This window comes from Cupressus sempervirens, chromosome 4 (assembly GCF_028749045.1).
Source record: "Cupressus sempervirens isolate cs-2001-9-10 chromosome 4, ASM2874904v1, whole genome shotgun sequence".
Lineage (NCBI taxonomy): Eukaryota > Viridiplantae > Streptophyta > Pinopsida > Cupressales > Cupressaceae > Cupressus > Cupressus sempervirens.
Window position 1 is genome coordinate 875,493,338 of NC_143121.1, and position 26,389 is coordinate 875,519,726.

Sequence of the window (26,389 nt, forward strand, 5' to 3'; positions counted from 1 at the left end):
ATGATTTTGATAGCACTCCATCCATCATAGTTACTCTAGGAGAGTTGCATGCACTAATGGAAGAGAAAGAGGAAGAAGACAAGGAGGAAGAAGCACATGAGGAAGAAAAAGATGAAGAAGATCTAGTAAAAATTGCAACAGAAGTTATTGCATCCCTTCCTCACTCTCCACCAAAGACTATTACATCTACTTTGGAGATAGCTTCTGCAAGTGATATTGTGAGCATAAAAAACACATCTATTGCTCAATCTTCACTAGCCACCTCCCAGCTCCAGGTATCTCAAATTGAAATGCCAAGCACTTTATCTATCGAGCTATCTGTCACCTCTTCAACCACTGAGTCAGACTCCTTAGTCCCTTCATCAACAATGAGTGAACCAGTAAGTTCCACAATTTTGTTTTCATCAATTCCAGTAAGTTCTATAGTTTTTTTTCCATTAGTATCATCTGTATCCACTTCGACTCCAATCAATTTAGATACTACTATGGGTACTCTACCAAGTGTGATACCATTTTTGGGAAGTGTTTCAGTTTTTTATCCGGTTAGCACTTCTATTTGCATTCAATCGTGGAGTCCTATTCCAATTTTCACTACTAGCCCTTCTATCTCCACTATTGTGTTTGTTCCTAAGGTCAAACCAGTAATCACAGAAGTCGAACAAAAGCATCCATTAAAACTTCTGATCACTAGAAAGGAAATTGAAGAAGACATTGACTTAGACACGGAAATAGTGATTCCTAAGATTGACTATGACACTACTACCATTGAAGAAATGAGGTTAGCCAGTCAACTCATAGAGATGAAAGCTATGCAAAAACTATTAAGATTAGAAAGGGATAAGGAATACAAAATAATTGAGAATGCCAAGGATATAATTACAGATGCTATAGGTGTTGAAGTAGATTCTACTCAACACATTTTGATTTAGTTAGAAGAGGTAGTACAAAAATTTAATGAAGATTCTTCCAAACAAGAGAAACTTATCGAGAAAGCTGAAAGAAAATTTGATAATAAGGTGCTAGAGCATATTTCTCAAAAGATAGCAATCAATCAATTGAATTGTCAACATTTTTGGGAAATTTTGAAAATTCTTTTAATAATGCAGCATCAATTTTTTCCAAACTTTGTGATGTTTCTATTTTTACTAAAGAAATAAAGGATAAGCTAAATAAGATTGACATTGATATGCAATCAAGTGCATCCAAGTTAAAGGTGGACTCCTCCTCCACAACCTCTCATCACACCAAAATTAGATATTTGGCAGATGTACAGGTAGAACTATTGAGAGAGGAAGCAAGGATCCGATCTACACTCATAGACATCCAACACATGATCCTTCCTATCATGGACACAATGTAGAAACATATTACTCATTGCAAAATATTGGTCCAAGATCAAAACTTCTCAATGGCTGATAACTTGATCCAATTATTAGTAGAAATTCAAATTGCTCTCCCCACCTATCAAAATTTGTAGCAGACTTGGGATAATACTTTTGCTACCATCCTTAAGGTACATCAAGAATTTCTATCTCACTTTGGTGTAGTCATATAAACTATAGATATGTAATCCTTTGGCATTATTGTCAAAAAGGGGGAGAGATTCAGCATAATAAGTGAGGAGAGTTATCACTATAAGTGATAGGGGGAGTTAGCACTCAATAGAGTTAGCATGTGTACATAAGTATCTTTGTATATACATAATCAAGAAGATATATATAGAATTTTATATGTAGCAGTTCTACAAAGATCAATTTTGAAAAAAAAAAATTCATTGAGTCAGGTAATGCACATATGTTTTGGCTTATAAGTGTTTTGTCACTAATGCCAAAGGGGGAGATTGTTGGCATTATATTGTATTTGTCATTAGTGACAACACTTACTTGATTTTAAATGATTGCCGAATTCATCACTCAATCTACAATGTATATCAAGCATTCAGTGGTTACCTTGTAGGTTCATCACTTAAGTAGTTCATATCGAGCATTCCTAAAGCTACCGAGTGAGTGTGTAATCAAGAAGTTCATACTAGGCATTCATGAAGCTATTGAGTGGGTGTGTAGCCCAGCAGTATCTACTGAGCATACAATATTCACCAAGCTTCACAGTGTTTACTGAGTGATGGAAGCCCAATTTTTATTGAGTAATGAAAGTGTAGTGTTTACCGAGTGAAAGCAAGGTAAATGAAGGATTCAATTTTTATTGAGTGATACTATATCTACTGAGTCTCCAATGGTTACCAAGTTCCAAGCTACATTGTGTGATTAGTATGGACTAAGCCTTCACTTCTACCGAGTGCATGACAATGCCGAGTAATACAGTGGATGTTGAGTATCAAAAGGTTACCAAGTCATCTTGAAGAACTTGAGTTTTCTACTATTTGGCCGACTCAGTAATATTTTGTTCACTTGTGTTTTGGCCGACCTTGCAATTATAATTATTGGAATGGTATATATGTAATGTATTATATCATTTACAAGATATGCAAGTATCAAGATGGACATGTAATATTTTGAGGTGAATAAATGCGAATCAGCAGCAGAGCAAAATATTCAGCAAGGTCTACAAGGAGTAGTAAAAGATTCATCAATCACAAGAGGTGATCTGTACTTCAAGGATCTAATTAGCAATCAAGTTGTAAGTAGATCCACTATATCATCCTAATAGGTGAATCAGTTTTATAAATACTTTAACAGGGTAGACTTAACAGTTTTTGTATAAATCTCCTAACAGAGTGCATACTTTAGTGTATGTTTGTAAAATCTTCTAACAAGGTGGACCTAGTAGTCTTTTGTGCTCCTAATAGGGCAGATCACCAGAAGTGGTCAATGTAAGCCTTAACAGGCCAACCTCATACTACAGTAACAAAGTTTTGTGGGTATCATCCCCACCCCAATTTTACTTTCTATTTGGAAGGTTTCTGGGTTACCAAATCACTTTGTACATGTGTTATGGATGTTTGATTTCTCATATATGCAATAGATTAGATGAATGAATGGTGAATAGTATATATGGTTAAAGTGTTGAATTGTTTAAAGTTTTGAGTTATTGATTCACCGTTCCCCTCTCAGCAACCTATCATAACTTAAATATTTCCAATAGATAGTAGGTTCTACATGATCTATTTGGACAAGCCTATAGGGTTGATCTGAGATATGATAGGTTCCTGCCTTTGGCTTAGAAATTTTTCTTGTTCTTGAACCTTGGATCTCAAGCTATCTATGTCTCTAAAGACATCTGTATGGAGGGTAGAAGTCCTCTCTTCTAACTTCTTATTTTGCTTCTTTAAGGCAGTCATCCTTCTAAGCAAGTTATCTCTTTCAATAATGGCATTTAGAGTGGCTTGCTCTCTTTCCTTCTCTAAATGAGCATGTTTAGCTTATTCTTTTGCAACCTGTTTCTTTAAAACATTTATTTCTAAGTATAATTATTTTGGATCTATAGAAGTGGCCTCTGAGTCAACAGGATCATCTAGATCTATAAGGTTTGTTTCCATATATGGAACTGCTCTGGGATTAAAAGGATTTTTCATTGCACTATTACATCCCAACCTATTATTCATTTCATTTATCACATCTGGTCTATGGAATGCATCTTCCATTGGAGACATATTCTTATCTTGATTAGCCCTTTCATCTTGTAATGGAGTACTAAACACTCCTCCTAAGAATCTAGTGGTTTCTAATTTAGAGCTCAATGAAGAAAATTCTCTCTCTACCACTAGTTGATATAGAGAGTTTACTAAGGTACTACCCCTTGGTTTCCAAGTGGGATTTACATCTTTTTTCTTTTTGATTTGGTTTTTTCTACCAGCTTGGGGTAGATCAGTACACAATGGTATATCAAGATTAGCTCTTGTGTAGGCTCTCATATTTTTCCTTTTGTCAACCATTTTTACTACTCATTAAATAAGCACTAGCTTCAAATACTTAACTAATTCTCCACCCTATTCTAGGGAAAATATAACAATAAAATAGCTTTTGACTTCATGGGAAAGACATAAGATAATGTGAAAATTTCTGACACATAGAAGAACCAATCACAAAGAACATAAGACTACAACTCTTTCTTGATAGATAAGACACTTTATAGGGGTTGTATAGATTAGTGTACACTTGTGGTGTTAGGGTTTTTCTTCTTTCTTTTTAAATTCTCAAGGTTTGTCACTAAACAAGTCCACTATAACCAAGATCTGAAAAGATCTACTGAAAAGATCTAAAAAACATGTATACACCAAGACCAAAGAAACTATAGTACTTCTTACACATAAGCATGTGTTAAGAAACTCCCTAGTAGGGTCACCATTTTTTTGTTTTTTTTTCAACTATTAAGCAACAAAATACTTAATATCAATATAATAAAGAATGCAATAACCTAAGGATCAGCTACTTCCCATAAACAGTTATTTGTTCTTCAAATCTAGACCTAACTTCAACAAAATCATAAAAGATTTTATACTCTTTAGGCTCAGCAAAACCAAGGCGGGTGCACTTGAGGGATGAAAGATTTTTCAAACTGATATTACATACATGTTTTATTCATTCCATGAAATTTTATAGCAATACACATCCCTTATAGTAGATTTGGTCATGGTTCTTCTTAGATTTACAAATAATTTTGGGCAATAGCAGCTAACTAAAACACAAGGATTACATGTAAGTAAGTGCTAACCAACATTGACATTCTTCAAATAGTAAAGTAAAATTGATTTCAAATTTAAGCTTGATGCTTGTTCATGATCTTCCCATCTGCAAACTGAATCAATAGATCAGTGTCTTATCCATTAGGATTTAGAGTCCATTCAATTTTTAGATCTAATTGATTGCATTACAATCAATACTATCAGCAATTCTCACTGAAAATAATTCTTACAGACATCCTTCCTATTACCATGGAAACCCTATCAACCTCACTGAAGCATTTACTTAATTCATTGAATTAAAAGAAATAGTGAATTGACATACAACTTGATTTAATTGTATTCAATTGAACAAGCTTTGCTCATACAACTTCAAAATGACCAGGTAATAAAATGGAGACAAGTTTCAGCAAAAATAGATATGGGGACAGTTCATCTTTATATTAATTTCCTTTGAAAATTGTATAAAATTGAAACAAAACTCAGAATGACTCAAAATAACTCATTAATATCCTTCAAGAACAATTTATTCTCATATATTTGTAGAGAAAGACATCATAAATTTTTCACCAAGAAATTGAACTAAACAAGATTAGTAAAACTAAAATATGCAATAATTTAGACCTTTTCTCTAGCCCTAGAATCTCACTTATATAGTGTAACATGCAACAAGCTTCAAGCATAGAGAACTGACAGATGTCCTTTAGAAAAAATATTTTTACAATTGTTACTGTCATAATAGACAAAATTTTGTGCAACAAAAAAAACTTTACATCATAATATTCTTTTGGTGGGCCCATTTTTTGTTACACTTTCAAATGCTATAAATTCCATGATTGGCTCTTTATTATTCTGAATCCTTGGAATATGTAGCCATCAGGTTTATCAATGATGTGTCTAGCTCTAATCTCTGCAAGGTCACTTCAACTTGAAGTTTTGCACTTTCATCATAATGAATTGTTAATATAACAGTTATTTCTAAGTCCTCGGCTGCCACATCATTAGTTTGGTCCCTCAAGTTGGCAGTTGTAATTGGTTGTTCTATTTCTATCACTGAGGGTGATTGTTCTATTTTTCCTTCTTCTACTGAGGTGTCATTTGTTTAACTCTCCTCCTAACCCACACCCTCTTCTTCTATTTCCATCTATTTTGAAGACACAAGGTCTTCCCTCCACTTTTTGAAAAAGGTATCATCAGGACAATCAAAATTTAGGATTTCAAGTTTCTTTTTTTTATTACAAAGCCTCCTAATTTTTCTATTTCAACAAATTCTTTTTTGATGGCATTGTAGAATAGTTCTACATTGACATTTTCTTCATTAGTCATGGCCCACAACACATGTCCTTTTTCATTAATAACTTCATGCATTCTATGAAAAAGTAAATCATCCAATTCTTTCCCCCACTCTTCCTTTTCTTTTACCTTATCAATCCTTTTGAGTGCACTAGGGAAAAGATCAATTTTTTCTCCTATATATTGTGAGAAACAAATTATTATTATTATTCGGATAGAAACCCTTTTCTCATCAAATTCTATCAAATTATTGGTTATATCAAAAGTCTTCTCTATTTGTTCACAAGATAAATGGATAACTGAGATACACATAAGAGTAATATCTTTATCTCTCTCACTCCGTTTTTGAACAATGGGCTCTAGAATGTCTACAGCACTTTTTATTTCATCCCACATATTAAGGGCCCCACCAACTAGTCATAGAATGTTGGCCAATCAATCTTATCTACTAAGTATAAGATTTTTTTTCTGATTTTTTCCTCATATTGATTATTCAGCTCAACCTGAAATTCCCATAACTTAGTCTTTTCTTCTTCAAACTCCTCTACAATATAAAATTATGGCCTTTGTGGGGTATCAGGAAGTTCTACAATCACCATGAACTTGAATGGCTCAATAAGGGGGCGAGCGTATGTAACTCGAGGCCTGCTTGGTTTTCCTACCTTCCTCTTTCCTAATTGTTTATCCATTTGGGATACTTGATTTTCCAATAGTTGTATCCTCTTCCCTCTTTCCTCATATGCCTTTAGTATTTCTTTAAACTTGGCATTGAGCTCCAAAAATCTACTTTTCTCTTTTCCAGCTACCACCATTCCAAAAGCTACCATTTCTTGAGTCATTTTACTGACTTCCTCACTATCTACTTCATCTATTCTATATACTATAAAAGTAATAGTATGCTCTGCACCTAAGATCTCTTGTGTTCTAGTCTTGTCTCTCTTTTCAATAGACCAAATCACCAGTCCTTGGTGATCATTGCTAAATTTCACTCCTCTATGTGCTTGCAATATTTCTTCTTTAGTCTTAGATTGCACATCTTTTTCCCTTCTAATAGAGTCAAAAACCATACGATTAGCTATATCCCATTTAGGTGAAATCAAAACACTTGAATCTTTTACTAGTTGTCTTCTAGCTTCAAGAGTCAATTGATCAAAGTCTTGCAAGAATTTGGCTTTAACCTCCTCAACCTCAGAGTCCAACTTATTTGTTTGCTCTATTTTAATTGATCTACACTTTGCCTCAAAATTGCCAATGGTTTTTCTCCATAGAAATCCTACAAAATCTCTAGACTTTACAAAAAATTTATCATCAATAAACTTCTAAGAAGCTTGTGAAATTATGGGGTCAATCTCCCTACCTCTATAATCAGCAATAGTGAGGTCAAAGGATGGCATGGGAGGCTCCTTAGGCACTCCCCTTTCTATATTAGTAGTTGTAACAATTATATCTCCCTCCCCTCCAATTTGTCTCACTTATTCTCTTAGAGATGCCTCATCATCTACTCTAAGTAGGGTCTAAGATGGTGAATATTCTCTTGCTTGAGAAGATAACCCTTGTTCCAACTTTTTTTTCTTGGGAGCATTTACATAAGATGGGCTCTCTGATCTTGGCCTTTTTTAAGGGGGAATGTATTGTATATTTTGAGCTACAACATATCCAACCCTCATCTACAGTATATACTGGCTTGGATTCACAACCATTATGCTATTTATTCTCATTTCCACCTTAGCAGATCTATCTGGATGTGCCTTTGCCAAAAAAAAATTCTTCTCATTCAAAGTTTGCATTATCCCAGGAAAATTATTCATCAGCACTTCCATTTTAGCTCCCCAATATTTCTTGTCTACCAGAGGGTCATACTTGGGCTCAAAAGCATTGATGAAATCCAAAACCTTGCTATAAACCACCTATTTTTCATTTCTGATTTCCTACTCTTGTAATGAAAATATATTTTTGATGACATCCTTTGAGAATTGCACCATTTGTATATGAGCTTTAGCTTTACTTCTTTCCCTAAGGAGGTCATAGAATCCCTCTAGATCAATGTAGCGAGCATGTGTTTGATCCATTTGATATTTATCAAATAAAATCTCCAAACCTCTCCATCCTTTCTTAACAAAGACAAATTCATGCACAATAGTGACCACTAAGAAGAATTTACCTTTTCCTTTTCCTAGAAGATTGCTTTCATTAATCAATCTGATCTTCCATAATAGCTCTACAATTCCTATCTTTAAAAGCACATGGTAGGGTAGCATATGGGGTTTTCCCAAAAAGATAGAAACTCTGAACATAGTGGAAACAGGGTATGGGATGATATCCCCCCAATTATGACTAACCAACAGCCCCTTGGAATGATCCTTTGGTCTTATCAATTCTAACAAAGGCTATGGTATTTTGGGACTATCATATTTTAAAAGTAATCTAAGCCTTGAAGCAAAATACTTATCAAATCTAACATAACTGGCATCTATGACTTCCCATGTCATGTGAGTGCTCCATAACTGAACCAGGAGTTTCTCTCTGTCCCTCTCTAATTTAAACTTCATTTCCTTGGAGAATAAAGTAACTCCTTTATATAAACACATATATATATCAATAGATTATACCAACAAAAAGGCTTTTTAACCTTAGCTTGAGCTATCCCAGTCAAACTATTGTGAATTTCTTGAGCTAGGTAGCTGGCGAAATCAAGAATTGAACTCATTCCAAACTATAGGGTCTAACATATGATGAGTACAATAGAGCCTTAGATATAATCTTGCTCATCCATTGAAAATATTTTTCAAAGAGAAAAATATAGGGCTTGTGCCCTAGAATTAAAATATTCCTTCATCAAAGGCTTTGGGGTATTTGGTGTAACCAGAGGCAATGACCCAATTTTGACAAAATGTTGTTGCAATGGTCCTCCCCTTAAGTATACCCTTTACACATCATACCTAGATTAGACTTCTTCCATGTCAATTTTTTCATGAATGACATGGTTGGGGTTGATCTTGAACACTTCTCTAATTAATGCAGGTGAAACCCTAAAGAGATTATCTCCAACATGGTTTTTCACAATTTTGGTAATGGGGTCATATTTCTTAGCCATGTTAGTTAATTGGTCACTATAAAAAAATACTCTAGGAATGACCAATTTTCATTTATCAAATTCCCACACATTTATCATTAGAGTGTCTATGTTTTGTTCTGCAAACCATTTTTTGAATAATTCTAAACCCCACACTGAAACTTTTGCATCCCTTAAATAATTAGCCTTGTCATAAAAACCCTCACCAAAAACCAACCTAGGGTTTTTTGGAATGAACTCTCTACCCTTTGTTAATTCATTGATAGAAGGAGGCATTTGTTCAAGAAAATCATCATGAATGGATTTCTTTAGGTAATCCTTCATACCAGACAATTCCCTACGAGGAGGTAACTTCTTAATTTGACCTAGCACAATTATAATTTCTCAAAATTCATGAGTTAGAGACCACTTACCCACTTAGTTATGCTTTTTTTCTCTATGAATCACTCTTCAAATTATTGAAAAACCTAGAGAATCTTATGCCCTAGCTTTGGACACCCTTGCGCTCTGAGAATTTTGTAATTGTGTGGCTTAATAATGGTGAATTTTCAAGTTATACTGTAGCATTAAGGTCGCACAAAGTGGTCCTGAATGACATTAATGTCTCTAATAGTTAATTTTCATGTTGTACCTCACATTTAAATTTCCTCCATCGATCTCACAACATTGGACAGCTCTATTTAAAAATAGAGAAGCTACTTTAAAATTTTGAAAACCTTACCATGCGTAAAGCAAGAGCTTCCCCGCTTTGCTTAAAACTTGAACACTTTTATAATGCGGTGAAGCACTAATCATGGATCTTCCAAAGATTGATGATCACATAAATTTGCATTACTTTGTAAATAAGGCTTTTAAAAAGTGACCCCACTGGCACACTCATCTCCAACCTGGTAGGTACATATCATACTTCACCAATTACTACACTCCAATTCATCATATTTTTCCACCCTATCCTGACTCAACAATTTTTTTTACAACAGGTCCCACCTTGCCACATGGCATTCAGGTGCTTCCTCACTTTGCTTAAAGTTTAGTCATTTTCATAATGCAAGTAAGCACTTCTTATTGATCTTACCAAGATCAACGATGTTATAAAATTGTATCCTTTTGAGACCCAGTCAGTTAGACCAAACAATAAAATTATTCCTTTTTGTGCTAGCATGTTTGACAACTGCCAATAGTATAGATTTCATAATACCTTTTAAAGACTATGTTCATGACATCATCATATGCTAGATGTCAATGAGGCACTTGCCCACTTTTGTTAAAATTATTTCACTTTCAGATTGTGGGCATGTGCTACCTATCGATATTATCAAGATCAACAGTGTACAAGTTATCTTTCTAAACTATGTGAAATATTCTTCATGATGTCATCAAGGATATGTGTCACCAAGGTGCTTCCTCACTTTGGTTAATAACCTTGCACCTCCATAAAGCAATAATACACCCACCATCAATCTTGCAAAGATCAATAGCTCAATCAACATGGTAGAAAAAGCAACTCCAATGCATGGGATAACCAATGATATTACTGGGAAATGGAGCGTGCACTGACAATCCTGCAAAAGTTCTCAAAAGTACTAACAAATTCTAGTCTTTGCGACACAATCATAATCCACATCACCAAGGGCTACATGTCTCAAAGGCACTTTCCCACTTGTCTTAAACTTTGAATAGGTTTATATTGTGGAGATGTACCTACTGTTGATCTTGGAAAGATCAATGGTTAATCAAAACAAAACAACACAGTTAAGATGTTGCATAGAAAGGCATAAAGAAAGCTAACAGTAGTTAGGGCATGTTTTACAAAATGTTTAATTCAAGGAAAGAAATAAAAAGACCTTGGGGAAAATAAGACTTAGGATAAGCGTGTCCTACATAATTTTATTTGAAAATTATATTTAATCACTTTTGAGGGCTAGGGCATACAAACAAGGGTTTATGAAAAATTTTAGGAAATTTTATCTAGGGTTTTAACAAACTCATAAATTTAAAAACATAACCCGAGGGTTTTTCACTGTGAGGTACAAAATATTACAAAGGGTGAAAAACCAGGCCAACAAGGTGTCCATTTTTTGATTGGCCAAATTATGGTATGAATACCAGATGTATGCTTAGCTAGTGTAGTGGGACCAGAAGAGATTTTATAATGAGTTTTTTATTAGCATTTGGCAATCTTCGATCTCATGACATATAGTTCATCGTGAGATCTCAAGGTGATAAATGATGTGTTCCAATGCTATGAGTAATTCATGATCATAAGATCACAAATGAAAATTGCAAATCCCATGATGCTATGGTAGAAAGAGTTAACATTTTATTGGAGTATCATAGAGGTTTCAAAGGTAACTAAAGATGTTACAAGATAACAAAGGTGACCATGATCATAGGATCGTATGATGAAAATGGTCAAGGTAAGATGCTATGCCAATTTAATGAAGTTTTTTTCCAAGAGATCGTAGAAGAAGGAAAGGTCAATGTTGATGCCATGACAAAAATGGAATCGTAAGATCGCAGAAGGGTTTTGTAATGGTTTTTGATTGGTCGATAAGGGTTTTTCGAAGGGTTTCATAATATTGGGAGACCTTTTCTTCAGTTGTAAGATAATATGAGAGTTCTTTTCATTAGTCATGATCATAGCATCATAGGCCTTATTTTGAAATAAAAAGTGTTAAGTCACTTTTCTAAACTGGAAGCAATAATGAACTTCTCAACGAATGATATTTAAGCACAATACAAAAGGTGCATGGCTAGACAGTAATGGAACCCTGAAATGCCACTATTTGTTGAGTTAACTCTTGGGGGGAGAAAGAACCAAAACAAAAAGAAGTATGAGTTTAATCCTACATGGGTTCCCATAGGTAACATATCAACCCACTCATTATATCACCTTGTGGTAGAAAAAGAGTCCTCTTCCTCTTCCAAAAGTACTAAGTTAGAAGAAGTTATACTATTGGGAGAGACATTCTCAACCCCATTAAGGGAACAAAGGGTTTTTCATGATAAAACTATGTCTCCTATGGGAGGTATTCCTTATAAACCAAACTTGCTAAATGAGATAAACTGCAGTGGGGGTTTGAGTGAAAAATTGGATACAAGCTTTAGTCCAAGACAAGAATAGCATGTAGCAAATCTTATAGATTTTGATCTAGTAGATTCTGATGTTGCTACTATAGACCATGAGGAGTTGTATCTAGAACTTTTCATTCTTAGGAAAAGAGTTGTAGAGGAGGAAGCCAGACACATGCATTTGAAAAAAGAAAAAGAAAAAATTATTATGAATACCATTATTGAAAGAAATAATTTACTTAGGAGAATGGCTTCCCTACACGAACAAAAAAAGAAATTGGAGGAAAGGTCTTCTAATTTACACTCTGATATCTTTGGGGATATGGATGTTTTAAAGTTTAATGTTCAAAAGTAGGAACAAATTCTTAAAGAGAAGGAGGCCCCTATTGTTGCATAGGTTTTTCCTTACAAACCATTAGAGACTAGAGTAAGGGGAAACAAAAATTTTTTGGGATACAAATCAATGAACCCCATCCTCTTAATAAACCCAGTTATTTTGTTATGTGAAAACTTGATCTAGAATTGGAAAAAGCTAAGAAGGAAAAAGAAGATTTAACAAAGGAACTTGAGAAGGTGGAGAATGAGCTCAAGTAGCTAAGACTAGGAGAAAGATCTAATCCATTAAGTCAAATTCTACCCTAGTTGTTTAGCATGGCCAACCCTCACAAGTTTCTCCTACTATATCTAGTATTGATCACTTAACTATAGGCCAAAGCTCTTCACAATTAGCCCCTGTTTCCACTTTTTCTACAACTAGCAAGATTCCCCTTGCTCAAAAAATCCAACAAACCTAGATTCCTATCCAAAGTCAGCATGTTGGGGCAAGTACCTCAAGTTTTACAATTTCCCAAAGGAGACCAATTTATATGGAAAAATATAGATATATGTCTTTCTTAAGTATCCATGGTTTTTCTCATCCCATCTCAAATGGCCTAAGGGATAGGGTCACAAAATTTACATTAATAGTTGAAGATTAGAAACAATTTAGATGCTAATCCTAGATAAATGTTGAAGATCAGAACCTCGGCTTTGGTACATGTGATATGGATCAATGTGATTGGTACAAAGATGTGATATATTATTTGCAACATATGCAATCTCCACCTCATGTAACAAATAATGAAAAGAGAACTATAAAATTGCATGCAGTCAGATATATTATTGTAAGTGGAGATTTATGGTGGAGTAATTTTGAAGGTGTATTGCTGAAGTACATTGATCAACAAAAATTGGAGAAAATTTTGAATGATATGAATTCAGGAATATGTGATAGGAATTATATGGCAAATACTACTACCCATAAGATTATGAAAGCAAGTTTTTGGTGGCTTAGCTTTTTTAAAGATGCCCAAATCCTAGTTAGGAAATGTGACTCTTGTCAGAGATTTGCTAGAAAATTGAAATTTTTTCGGAATACACTTTTGAAGTTAGTTGAGGTCTAGGCACCCTTTCAAAAATGGGGAATGGATTTTATAGGTTAAATTTTACTTAGCTTTAGTAGTGGTTTCTCTTGGATACTAGTTGCAACTGATTATTTTACAAAATGGGTGGAGGCAATCCCTACTAGAAATTCTACCAGAAAAGTGGTAAACAATTTCTTACTAAATCATATCATCACAAGGTTTAGATGTCCTGAAAGAATAGTAACTGGTAATGTTGTGTGCTTCAGGTCTAAGGAATTCATCAATTTCTGTGAAAAATATGGCGTCACTAGATCAGTTTCATCACTTTATCATCCATAAGGAAATAGACAAGCAGAATCTACAAACAAAATTTTGTTAAAGGTCATAAAGAGGACTTTAGATGATAATAAGAAGGCTTGGGATTCAAATTTCTAGTTAGCTATTTGGGTTGATAGAGTGACAGTAAAAAAGGCAATAGGCGTATAACCTTTTGACCTTGTATATGAAATTCAGGCTAGAATGCCTTAGAATAATCTAATGGGTTTGTATAACTATAGTCAAATGTATGATGATGATATTGTTGATGATATGCATGAAAGGATAGATAAATTAGTTGGATTAGCTGAAACAAGGAAAGAGGCCTTTGCAAGAAATATGAAATTACAATTGTAGACAAAACATTTATATGACTAAAAGGCAGTGATTAGAAAATTTCAATTTGATGATCTTGTCTTAATATGGAATGCAAGGTTAGAAGATAAAGGTAAACATGGTAAATTTAATCCCATCTAGCTTGGTCCTTATTTGGTTGATTCAACTTGGGGTGAAGATTCATATTTCATTAAGGAATTATCAAGAAACTTTCTAGAATTGCTAGTTCATGGACAATTCTTGAAGAGATACTTCTACTGAAGGTATTTATCTTCAATGAATAGTAGTTAGGTTTTTTGTCTGTAAATTTTTGTAGTTACCTATGCATATGTGTGTAACCCTTGTATATATGTATATTTTGTTGCATAGTTTCAAGTTGTTACTTCTGTTTGTCATTTGTGTGGTCTTCTTAAAAAGAGATGCTAAATCCTTGCATGGATACAAAATATCCATCATCCCCAGATAGAGCCATTGATAGCTCTTATTTTCACTAAGCTTAATTTTCAAAATTTATGGTGAAAATACTAAATTGAGGTTATAATTTTTAGGGTTGTATATTTTGTTTTCATTTGCAGAGGAAGCCCTAGCAATTTTTCCCTAATCTAATTATTTTTCATTATTGTCCCAAGTGTAAAGTTTAGTGCCCTAGGGTTTTAAATTTATCCCACATTGCAAAATCTTCATGAAATTTGAGCTTAGATCCCTACCCTAGGTTTTATAATTGAGCAGGATTTCATTTTGTGTTTTACATCATCTTCTATGATGTTACAATTAAAAGGACAGTGTAGTATCGTAAGAAGGAGTTTTCAATATCCTGATATTAAGATAAATGTTTTGTCATGGTATCGTGGATGATAAAAAAATTCATTTCGATCATATAATTTTGTTTATATCATATGATCATATCATAGTTTGAATGATTTTATTTTCAACCTCTACAAAATTATGACAAGGGAGATCATCGTAGCATCATGAACAATGAAAAGAGGTATTACAATGTTATGAAGCAGTAAACATCTTAAGATCATAAAGGAAATACTTGACTATTGTGATGTTATGGGACACTTATGATTGTAAGATCATAAGGAAATTAAAGAAAAGTAAAGGTAATGATGCATTTTTAGAAAGGTGTCCATTTTTTGATTGGCTAGGCTATGGTATGAATACTAGATTTATGCTTAGCTGGAGTAGTGGGAGCAAAAGAGATTTTATAATGAGTTTTTATTAGCATTTGGCAATCTCTGATCTCATAACATATAGTTCATCATGAGATCTCAGGGTGATAAATGATGTGTTCCAATGCTACGAGTAAGCCACAATCATAAGATCACAAATGAAAATTGTAGAGCCCATGATGCTACAATATAAGGAGTTAACAGATTATCAGAGTATTGTAGAGGTTTCAAAGATAATCAAAGATGTTATGAGATAACAAAGGTGATCACAATTGTAGGATCATATGATGAAAAAGGTCAAGGTAAGATGCTACACCATTTCAACAAAGCTTTTTGCTAAGAGATCGTAGAAAAAGGAAAGGTTAGTGTTGATGCCATGACAACAAAGGAATCGTAAGATCGTAGAAGGGTTTTGCCATGGTTTTTGACTGGTCAATAAGGGTTTTTCAAAGGGTTTCATAATATCGAGAGACCATTTCTTCATCTATAAGATAATATGAGAAGTCCTTTCATTATTCATGATCATAGCATCGTAGGCCTTATTTTGACATAAAAAGTGTTAAGTCACTTTTTTGAGTTGGAAGCAACAATGAACTTCTTGACCAATGAGATTTAAGCATAGTATAAGAGATGCATGGCCAGACAGTAATGGCGATGCTCCCCTGAGTTGACAGAATAAGTTGATATTATGTTTCATGCATGTTAAAATCAATACAAAGTGAATGTTGATTTGCATATATTAAGTGGTAAATATTTTCATACTTTACAATTACAATTCGCCATTTGCAAAGAAATAGAATTTGAGCATTTTTAGAGCTTCCAATGCAATATAGATAATCATTTTAGAGCTTTGAGAATGGTTTCCATATCTTTTGTTTGCTAGCATATTGTCAAGATGTTTGGTTGTGGAGGAAATTCAAGCATCAGACATGAGAGTTGTAGAAACTTCAACTTCTAAAGGAGGGAAAACAAGACAGAAGAAACCAAATAGATTTGTAGAGGAATCGATAAAATCATTCCCTAGTTCTTCTAATGCCAATTCTGTAGATTATAAGGACTTTATCAATCCATATGCCCTTTGCAGAGATGTTGTATGCCCTGGTGTTACTAGTTCATAGCTTTTCAAGTATTTCTATTATAACAAGGAGAATAAAATTCCTATGTGTAACCTATGGAAGAAGAATTTAGCCAAGTTGATTTTTCTAGAAGTCATTTTAGATGTAGATTTGATGAAAGCTCTTTTTCATTGCTAAAACATAGCCACTAAATCCTTTCATAAGAAAGATGGAACCATCTTTTGCACTCTTGACTAAGAATCATTTATTGAGGCTTTTGGATTGGATGGAGCTATGGGATAGCCTATAGATTTAAAGGATTTGCAGAGAAAATTTGAGGCAAATAACAAGGCTTATACTGGGAAGTCTATGCTACAACATATTCCCATGGATTTAAAAGAAGTGAGTGATTACCCTAAGAAGGTAGAAAAATTAATGATGCCACTAGACAAGTTCAAAAACTATTTTTTTTAAATAGTGTATGGTGTCCACAAGGTGGTTGGCAAGGATGGGACTAATATGGTTTATAGAGCTGAATTTATAATTGCCAAAGATGTACAAGACTCCTACCATGGTGGGGAGTATGATTATGTTAATTACATTTTGGAGATGATGAGAGAAAATATTGCCATGGCTTAGAGGGGGGAGCTAAAAGATTTCACTTTCCATCATTATTCATTGTTGATGCACTTGATCCCCTACAAGAATGTATGATATATAAGCTCTGATTCCATTGATCACACTTCTGATGTAAATGGAGTTCTACCAGTTCAATTATGGACATGGGTATGCGACAGTAATTGTCATTTTTTTTATTTTGTCTCATTTTTCAATAATTATAGTGTTGTAATAATGAAGATGTTGGATTTAGGTTACTTTAGGGCACCTGAGATTTTAAAGAGCCTTTTGAGTCTTTCCCTACTTCCTAAGAATAAAATATTATATCATAATTGGGGGGACATTTTCTTATTCCTAACCTTTTCTTTGATGAGAATTTATGGTTGTCCTCAACCACCTCACATACTACCAAAATTTATTCCTCCTAGATTAGGTATAATTGAATTCATTTGGAAATTATTTATGGTTGATAGGGAATATCTAGGACCTAAAGTGCATAGGGGAACATTTCTATGTAGATTTTTTAGGGTTGGAGATTTTATAATTGGAAAAGAAGCCTTGGATCAATTCCATTCTAATCTCCATCATTATAATTTTTCTACTAGTGCTTATAATTTGTCTAATGATCCTGATAATTGGATGAGAGTCACTCTGAAATAGATGAGAAATTATGTCTTGCCTTGCACCAATGAATTGCCACATGAGGATGTTATACCAAATATAGTTGTAGAGGGTGAGGCAGCTGACAAGCTAGCAAAGCTAGATGATTTTTTGAGGGTGGAGAGAGAATTGAAGGGAATACATCCCCAATTTTTGTGATTTTACATGGATATCCCCTATCCATAGAGGATCAAGAATATGGTCACTGACCATGCTGAGATTATGGCTAAAATGCTAGAAGGCCCAATAGGAGAAGAAGATAGGGTATACCTTGAACCTGATGTAACTTTAGAAATAGATGAAGAAAATTATGTCCCTCAAGAATCATGGGTTACAAAGGGAAACAAAAGATAGAAGATTTTCCATGTCCCTACAGAGGAAATAAAGGACATTGCAAATTTTACCTGGAAATAGTTAGTATTTTGCAAATCTAAGGCAAAATTATCTCTAAAATAGGATTAATGCAGTTGAGGGTATGCTCACTGATTTATAATTAGTGGCAACAAGGCTGGATGATAGGATTATCCAAGCCCAACAATTCCTAGAAGATGATGAATTCATAAAATCTACTAAATTCAAGAGCTTCCTATACAAAATAAAATATAGTGAGCTAGTATTATAGATGAAATCAGGAGAATCTAATGAGTAGAAGTTGGAACTAGTAGAGAAGTTGTAGGCCTATGATCCTAAAAGTGAAGTAATGACTCTAGAGGAGGCTAGGGATCTTATACAGAGGAGTGGCATGCTATTGGTGCTTGGATGGGACTTGGAACAAGCATTTATGCTTGATCAAATAAGGAGGCAAGAAAATATCATTTCATATGAGACATTTGGTCTAGATGGATTGTAGAGAGGAACTAGTTTCAACATTGACACAAGATCTCTAGCAATTTAGAGTATGGCTTCTTCCTCCAATAAGCCAAAATTAATGGATGTACAAAGCACTAAGCAAGGTAACATGATTGTATGGACCCTACAGGGCACCTCTGACATAGAGATTTCTATGGCATTGAAACACTTTTCATTTTTGAATGAAGCCAAGGTAGAGGAAATAGAAACTAGACTTTCTAATCCATACATGATTACATAGATGCGAGGAAGCTTTATGAGGATGAGCCAAGAAAAAACCATGTATATAAGTAGAGAATTGTAGAGCTTGAGGCCAAGGTCCAAGGTCCAAGCTCTTGAAAATGAGGTTGCATCTGTCAGAGAGCAACTTATGCAAGCAGAGTAGGTAGTTGCTACAGAATAGAGAGAAGAATAGAAAGATCAAGAGCAACCAACTAGGGATACAACTAAAGCCCCAACACAAATAGAGGATTTGGGGGAAGAGGACACATCAAAACCTAGAAGAATGAGCATTGGTGTTCAATTTACTTATCAGGAAAGTGATATAAGGACTATTGTCCTTAGGAATATGATGAGCCATAGAATTGAAGTTTTGAAAAACATGTCATAGTAGGCTCACAATTTTTATGTTGTTACAAAGTGCTGAGCAATTTTACAATGAGGCACTTTCATGGCTATCACCTACATTTAATCTTTGGGTGCCATATACTCAATTTTTGGAGAGGATAATTTTACTAATGTCTAAAAATCCAAATTTTCCTAATAAAATAATCATAGTGAAGGAAGGCCTGGAAATAGTAAAAGAATTGATTGGTTTCTTCACTAGGAAATTACAAATTATACAAGGAAAGTTAAAGGTTTTATCTCAGGGGGTACAGCCTTGCATACCATCAATTTTGGATGCTGGTAGCATAGTAATAGAGTGGCAAGAATGGTCTAATTCTTTTGATAATATTTTGACTAAGGAGGCTACAATATCAATTTTTGAGGATACTTTTGATATTCCATATAATAGGTTAATTGATTCTATATTTAAGGTAGAAATAGGTTTGAATAAATTTATTGTTGAATCAAAAGTAGTCATGGATGCCAAGTGGACCAAAGCCACTCAAGTTTTGCAAGAGGTAAACACTATAGAGTGGCCTACAAAAAGGGAAATTTATGTCTGGGAAGTGGTAGGAGAGATTAAAGCTCTACAGGCGGGAAGTAGTTGGGATATTTGTCATACAGGTAAATGAAGGACAACGAGGAGAAAAATCAAAGGCCCAATATAAATGTTCTTTTACTATTTCAACTAATTTTCTTTTGCTGGTCAACTTTTTGGGAGAATGTTCTACACACCTTTTTGTTCCCATCTTCCAAAGTTTTTGTATCCATTCTTATTTTGACATGTGTCCTCCTCTCATCTATAGCTTGTTACAATACTATAAATGGATTTCCATGATAAAGAGTAGAGGTTGGTTGTTAGTAGAATTTTCTCATTGTCATGTATTATTTTGCAGTCCATCCATGTGTTCTATAGTTATATGAATGAGTTTAGTTATAGCATACTTGAATACAAAAAAAAAAGGTGAACATTTGGTACCTATGGTTTTGTCTCTGAGTTATATCATGAGTTTTCTATTAGTTGTATAAAGATCTGAATAAAGAAGGATTTTCCCTTAATTATCATTAACTTTGATTTTTCTATCCTTTCTCATAAATCTATAATCTTGGGACTAAATGAACAAGTTTCATTCAGTTTAATGCAATTTACACAAGTTGCATATCTATTATTGATTGTTGCTAATTTAAAGAATTAGGTAATTGCTTTTTGTGATGGATAAGGTTTAGCATTTGTGAAAAGGATGAGAACCAGAATGAAACTTAGAGTTGATGTTGACAATGTTAATCACAAGTTGATTAAAAAAGTCCCAACCTGCTAATCTTTGACTCTATATATCCGATTGGATAAGACACTGGTCCATTCAAAAGTTCAAGAATACACTAATGATTCACTTAATTGTAGAACATTCACAACAACAAATCAATTTATCATTTAATGTATCAAGAACCTAAGTGCTAGTCATCACTTATTTGCATCTAATTTTGTGTTGTCGTTAGCTACTATGCTCAGAAAGTTTATCAAAAAATTATAGAAGAATATTGACCATTTTTGGTATAGGGGATAGTCTTGTAGAAAAGAATATCAAGTTAATAAGATCGATCCCTTAGGTTTGCCCGCCTTGGCCTTATAGAGCCTAAAGTAAAGTGAATCTTGATGACTTTGTTAATGTTCACCTAGAACTCAGATTTAGCCTTGTTGAATATAGGATTTATCTCATCCTTAGGCTTGTCCCTATCTTTTCTTCCTGGTATCAAGTTTAAATCTACTTAGTATGTTCCTTACAAGAAAGAACTCCAACAAAAATGTTGCTTGGAAGATTAGAATCTAAAAAAGTAGATCTGAGACAGTTTGGAGATCTAGCAAGAGTCGATACAAGTTTCAATGCCCTAAACACTCAACCTTAACTAACAAGGAGTGCAAGCACATGTGGAGATTTTTCTAGTAGCAATAGATCTAATGAAGACAAGAAGATTGAGGAAGGAATGGCCTTTCATGTGAGAAGAGAAAAAGATGACCTAATAAAAACTTTAAATGTTTGACTTGTGATGGATTTGGTCATAATGCATCTAAATGTCCTAAAAGAGAGAAAAAATAAGGGAAATTTTAAGCCTAGAAGAGATAGAGATAGAAATTGTTTAAATGAAAATGAAGATAAAGAATATAATGATAAATTTGAAAGTAAAAGTGATGATGAATTAGGATTTGTGGCTATCATCGAAGATGATCTTGATAGATAAATTAGAGAAGAAAGAGCTCTAATTTCCCAAGTAGAAAAGGAATCCAATCAGATAATTGATAGTGTTTGTTTACATCACATGACTAGTGATATGAATATGTTTGTTAAGTTCAAGAATTATGATAAGGCATTGTTAGAGTTGATAACAATGCAACTTGTCATATAACAAGAGTTCGATCCATTACTCTTGATGGTAAAACTAACACCAATGATGTTTATTTTGTTGATGGATTGAAGCATAATTTTTTGACTGTTGGAAAATTGGTGGATAAGGTTTATTGGTTGTAATTAATTTAGAAGACTTGCATTATACTTCTCTCATTCAAGAGACCATACAACTAAGGCTTTACTGACTATTTTGCTCAATCATGGGCTAAAAGGAAGTTGAGCTCTTAATTGATGTGACTCAATGACCACAAAAACTTCATTGCTTCACCAAGTTGCACTATAAAAGGTTGTTATCTTTTGATAAGCTTTGACTATGCAATCAACTTTATCACTAGGTCACACACTTAAAAGCTTTATGAGCTTAGATCAAAACTCCTAACCCTTGGAGAGTTTATTTCATTGACCTTTGATCATGTTAAGATCAACAATGTGTGTCTCCCTACATTATGAAGTTGCACAAGGTTTAAACAAAGCAGGGATGTGAGGTTGTGACATGTGCACATGCGGGCCTCTTTTCCTTAGTTTTAAAGTAGTGTATATTGTGCAGGTTCCTAATTGTCGATTAAATGATGATCGACAATCGTCACTTCCCCAAATTCTGAAGAAGTGTAGATTTTAACGAAATTAGGGAAATGACAAGATACCATGTGGACAAAGTGGGACTAGGTTTAGTATGTGGGCTGCAAAAGGAAAACTATCAGAGAAAGTGACAGATTCGCATCATCCTATTAGTTGAAGGTTGTTGACTAGGATTGTGGAGTGTCAATTTTGCAGAATCATTGACCAAATGATGATCAATTTCCATCATTTACCCACATTTTGAAAGTGCATAGAATTTAAACAAAGAGGGGAAGTGAGGTTGTGACACGTGGACTAGGTGGGGTCAGTTGTGTCATGAGTTGCTAGACAAAACTAAGTTGGATAATATTCCAAATGTTTTGTTCCGATTCGCCAAAGGTACAAAATGTAAGAAAAGGTGATCATGTTAAGTAGGATTAGTAGGCCCAATGTCTTTTAAGTGAACATAGTAATAGTTAGAATCACTCAAGATCGTCGATCAAATAATGATCAATGATCATTTCTTCCATGTATGTTGAAGATGATTAAATTTTAACCAAAATGGGGAAGTGATGCATTGACACATGTCCAAATTCTTAAAAAAGTAATGTAGCTTTTTAAAGTTTCAAAAGGAATCATCTAATTTGGCACAAATTGATAGTTAGGTTTTAAATTTTGTGGTGCAAGTTGAAATATGACTATTGCAGTATTAATTCTGATCAATGTGAGTTCGTGTGAAGCCAATTTCCATAAAATTTATGATTCCTCTCATTATTGAGTACCAAGTAGCAAAGAATTTTCAAAGTGCAGAAATATATAGAATTTCAAATTATGTTTCCTCAAAGCGATGAACTATTGCAGATGGAATTCTTAATGGAGCAAACAAGTTTGTCCAGGTGAGTACTGAAAATATTTGGTTAGTCAAGAATTTTTAGTTGTAATTGTGATAATATAGATAAAATCCCTCTACGAAGGGACTTTTCAAGAAAGGTAGATTACCAATCGAGAGTTGTGCATGATGATTTTCTAGAACAATTACCACAATCAACTAATGAGTCTTCCAAAGGAAAAGAATTAGTGGCTAAAAATCCTAGATTACTAGTTAGTGACAGTTAAACCCTAATCATGCAATACATGAGAAAATTGACATGGAGGATTTACAAGCAATATATGATGCACAAAGGGTGTACCTAAGGAGAGGGCCACTACAAGAACACTTTTTTTTAAATAGGTTAATTACAATTGGTGACTGCCAATACCCCAGATCCATTGTTAAGGAAATATTTCAATCCTAGGGCTCAAGCACTATATTTTTCTCTCTAGCACTATATTTTTCTCTCTACAAAATATTTGGAATAGATGAACAAGATCACATCTAAAGATCCATTATTTTTATCATTGCTCAGACACTACAATATAGCATGATCTCAATTTTTTATTTCACTACATATTTAGCAAAAGAAATCAATGATGGATTAATAGGCATAAATAAGGATAAAGTTATAAAACCATTCTACTAGTACTCAATGTTGATTTACATATGTTTGTATGAGGGTGTTAGCTTTTTCTCCAAAGAGATGAAGTTAGAACTAGAGAAGTTTGGAGAGAAATTACCACTCCACCTATAGAGCACTGATACGACCTGGAATGTCATTGATGTCAATTTCATCAGATTTGACAAGTATTATTCTTCTAAACTAAGAATTCTATTGATTGGAGATAACCCTAGAATACCTTAGTCCTTTCCTAAATTGATTAGACCAAAGGATCATTCCAGAGGACTTAAGGTGAGCCATAATTGGGGAGACATTGTCCCATATTCAGTTTCTACTATGTTCACAATGTATGGTTTCCTAGAAAAACCATATGTGTTGCCATATCAAGTACCTTTGAAGGTGGCAATTGCAAAATTCTTATGGCAAGTAGGAGGGTTAGAAGAAAAGGAACTATTAGGTAGGTCTAAAGGTACTTTTTTCCCTCAAATTACTGTTGTCCACAATTTTTTCTTGTCAAGAAGGGTTGGAGGTAATTAGAAAAAAACTTAGACAAATACCAAATGGCCCAGTCCCATTCTTGTTTTATAGATCCTGAAGGTTTCTATTTTTTTTTAAGGAGAGACAAAGAGTTAAATCACATGAACATATTGTTTATTTTCCTAAAGATATAATTAGCAATCAATTTTCACTATAAGAGCAAGAGGTTAGAAAATAAAAATGAAAAGTGTACAAAAATGTGATTGAATTTTTTAATGCCTTTGAACCAGAGTATAATCCCCTTGCTGATAAGAAATATTGGGGTGCCAAAATAGATATGCTTATGAATAATTTTACTAGGTTTATGCAAACCTTAAATGAAAAGAAAAAAATTTTGACTCAAACTTATCCAAACAAGGTCATTGAAGTAGAAAATAGGTTGGCTTGTAGAGCAGTCATAAACCTAGGTTGGTACACATTATAGAAGAGAGTTGGTTATGTTGTGGCAAAAATTATTTCGCCTATGCCTCTTTATAAGAGACAACTATCAGAGAGTCCACCCACTGCACCTAATGCAAAGAAGCAGAAGTTAGAATAGGGTTCCTCTTCCAAGATTGAAGAATATTCTCCTTCACAGACACCTATCTAAATAGATGATGAAGACTCCTTAAGGGAGAAATTGAAACAGATGAGAGATGAAAGGAATATTGTTATAACTAGCAGAGATAGAGGAAGGAGCGCCTAGAGAGCCTCCCATGCCATAATTAGTTCTTACTGTAGGAGATTTTCAAGGTAGAGAAATTGACCCTCTAGTGGAACATGCATATAAGAAGTTTTTGGATGATGAAAGCTTTGTAAATTCTAGAGCATTTACTCAATTTTTGTGGAGGAGAAATATTAGCAATTTTGAGGCAAGGTGCAAGAAAATTAAAACAGAGCAACCTGATATGAAGGACTCTAAAATTGAAGAAGAATTCAAATATTTCCTCATAAAAGAGTTTAAGAAAATAACCCCTGAAGGATGGAGGAAACTACTAAAGGACTTTAGGATCATGATACTTCCTGAATGGTACATTACTAATGCAATGATCTTTGATGAGTTAGAAAGAAAAAGACACCTAGTTCAAAACTAAGGAGGAAGATTTGCAAGCCCATAAAGAGTTGAAATAAAGTGATGACCAGAAAACCTTGGTCATATGGTCTATTCATAAGAGATACAAGGACATAATTCAAGAGATCTCAAATTTTGAGCACATAGACAGTCTCATGGTTTATAGGGTCAAAGAGGTAGATAGTGACAAAGTGACCTGAATGACTAAAGAAATGGCTAATTTTGGAGTTTTCATTGTTGCTAAAGGAAAGAATAAATTCTTGGAGTTAAATGATAAATTTTAAAAGGTCGTGGATGCCTATGAAGAAAGAGGAAATAAGATCAACCAACTTGAAAGTATGATTGCACAAATGGATAAAATAGTTTGGGAAAACAAAGGTAGGTACACAATCAGCTAAGCTCAAGATTGTTTATCCTCCTCTAGTACCACCTTTTAATACCATCCCAATTATAGAGATTCCCAATTCTCCTCAAGAGACATAAATGTATACAAAAAAGGAGCTTGATAAGGAGAAGGCAATATGGTCATTGAATGTGGAATTTCTCATCAAGCATGAAGATAGAATCAGAGATATAATTTTGTATCTAGTGGACAGAGTTGGTTGGCCTTCATTTTATTTAGAATTGTCAAAATCAATAGAGATATGGAATGAGTTAATGAATTAGTAGGGATGATATCATCATAGCCCTTTTTTGTCTTGTGATTGATTTTTCTAATGAACGAGTTGAAAGAAATTTTGACCAAGATACTGATCTCTTAGATTTTGATTGTAAGAGAATTTTTTTTAGAGAAAAATAAATATTTTTTTCCTAAAATACCTTGGTAAAAAATTTGATCTCTTTCCACATGTAATTAAATGTATAGGCTAGATAAGAGAAAAGGAGGAATGAGCTAAAGAATTGAATGAATTAATAAGCATCGGGCTTAATAAATTTGTAAATGATAAAAAGTATATTTGGTTTTCCAAAACTACAGAATTGGAAGAAATGTCTTGAGAAAGGAACAAGAAACATTAAGTTTCAGTTGGTCTAATGATATACTCTTTGACAAGTGGGTAACTAATTATGCCTCAGCATTAACATAGTTATTGAAATAGGTAGTTGAAGGAGAAAATGTGGACAAGTCTATTGCTATAGAAAAGGTGTGGTCAATTGATGTATCAATGCAAATAGAGAGATTAGATGAAGAACAACCAATTGTAACTATGGACATGGCAGTTTGAATTGATGATATGGAAGGGGATCAAC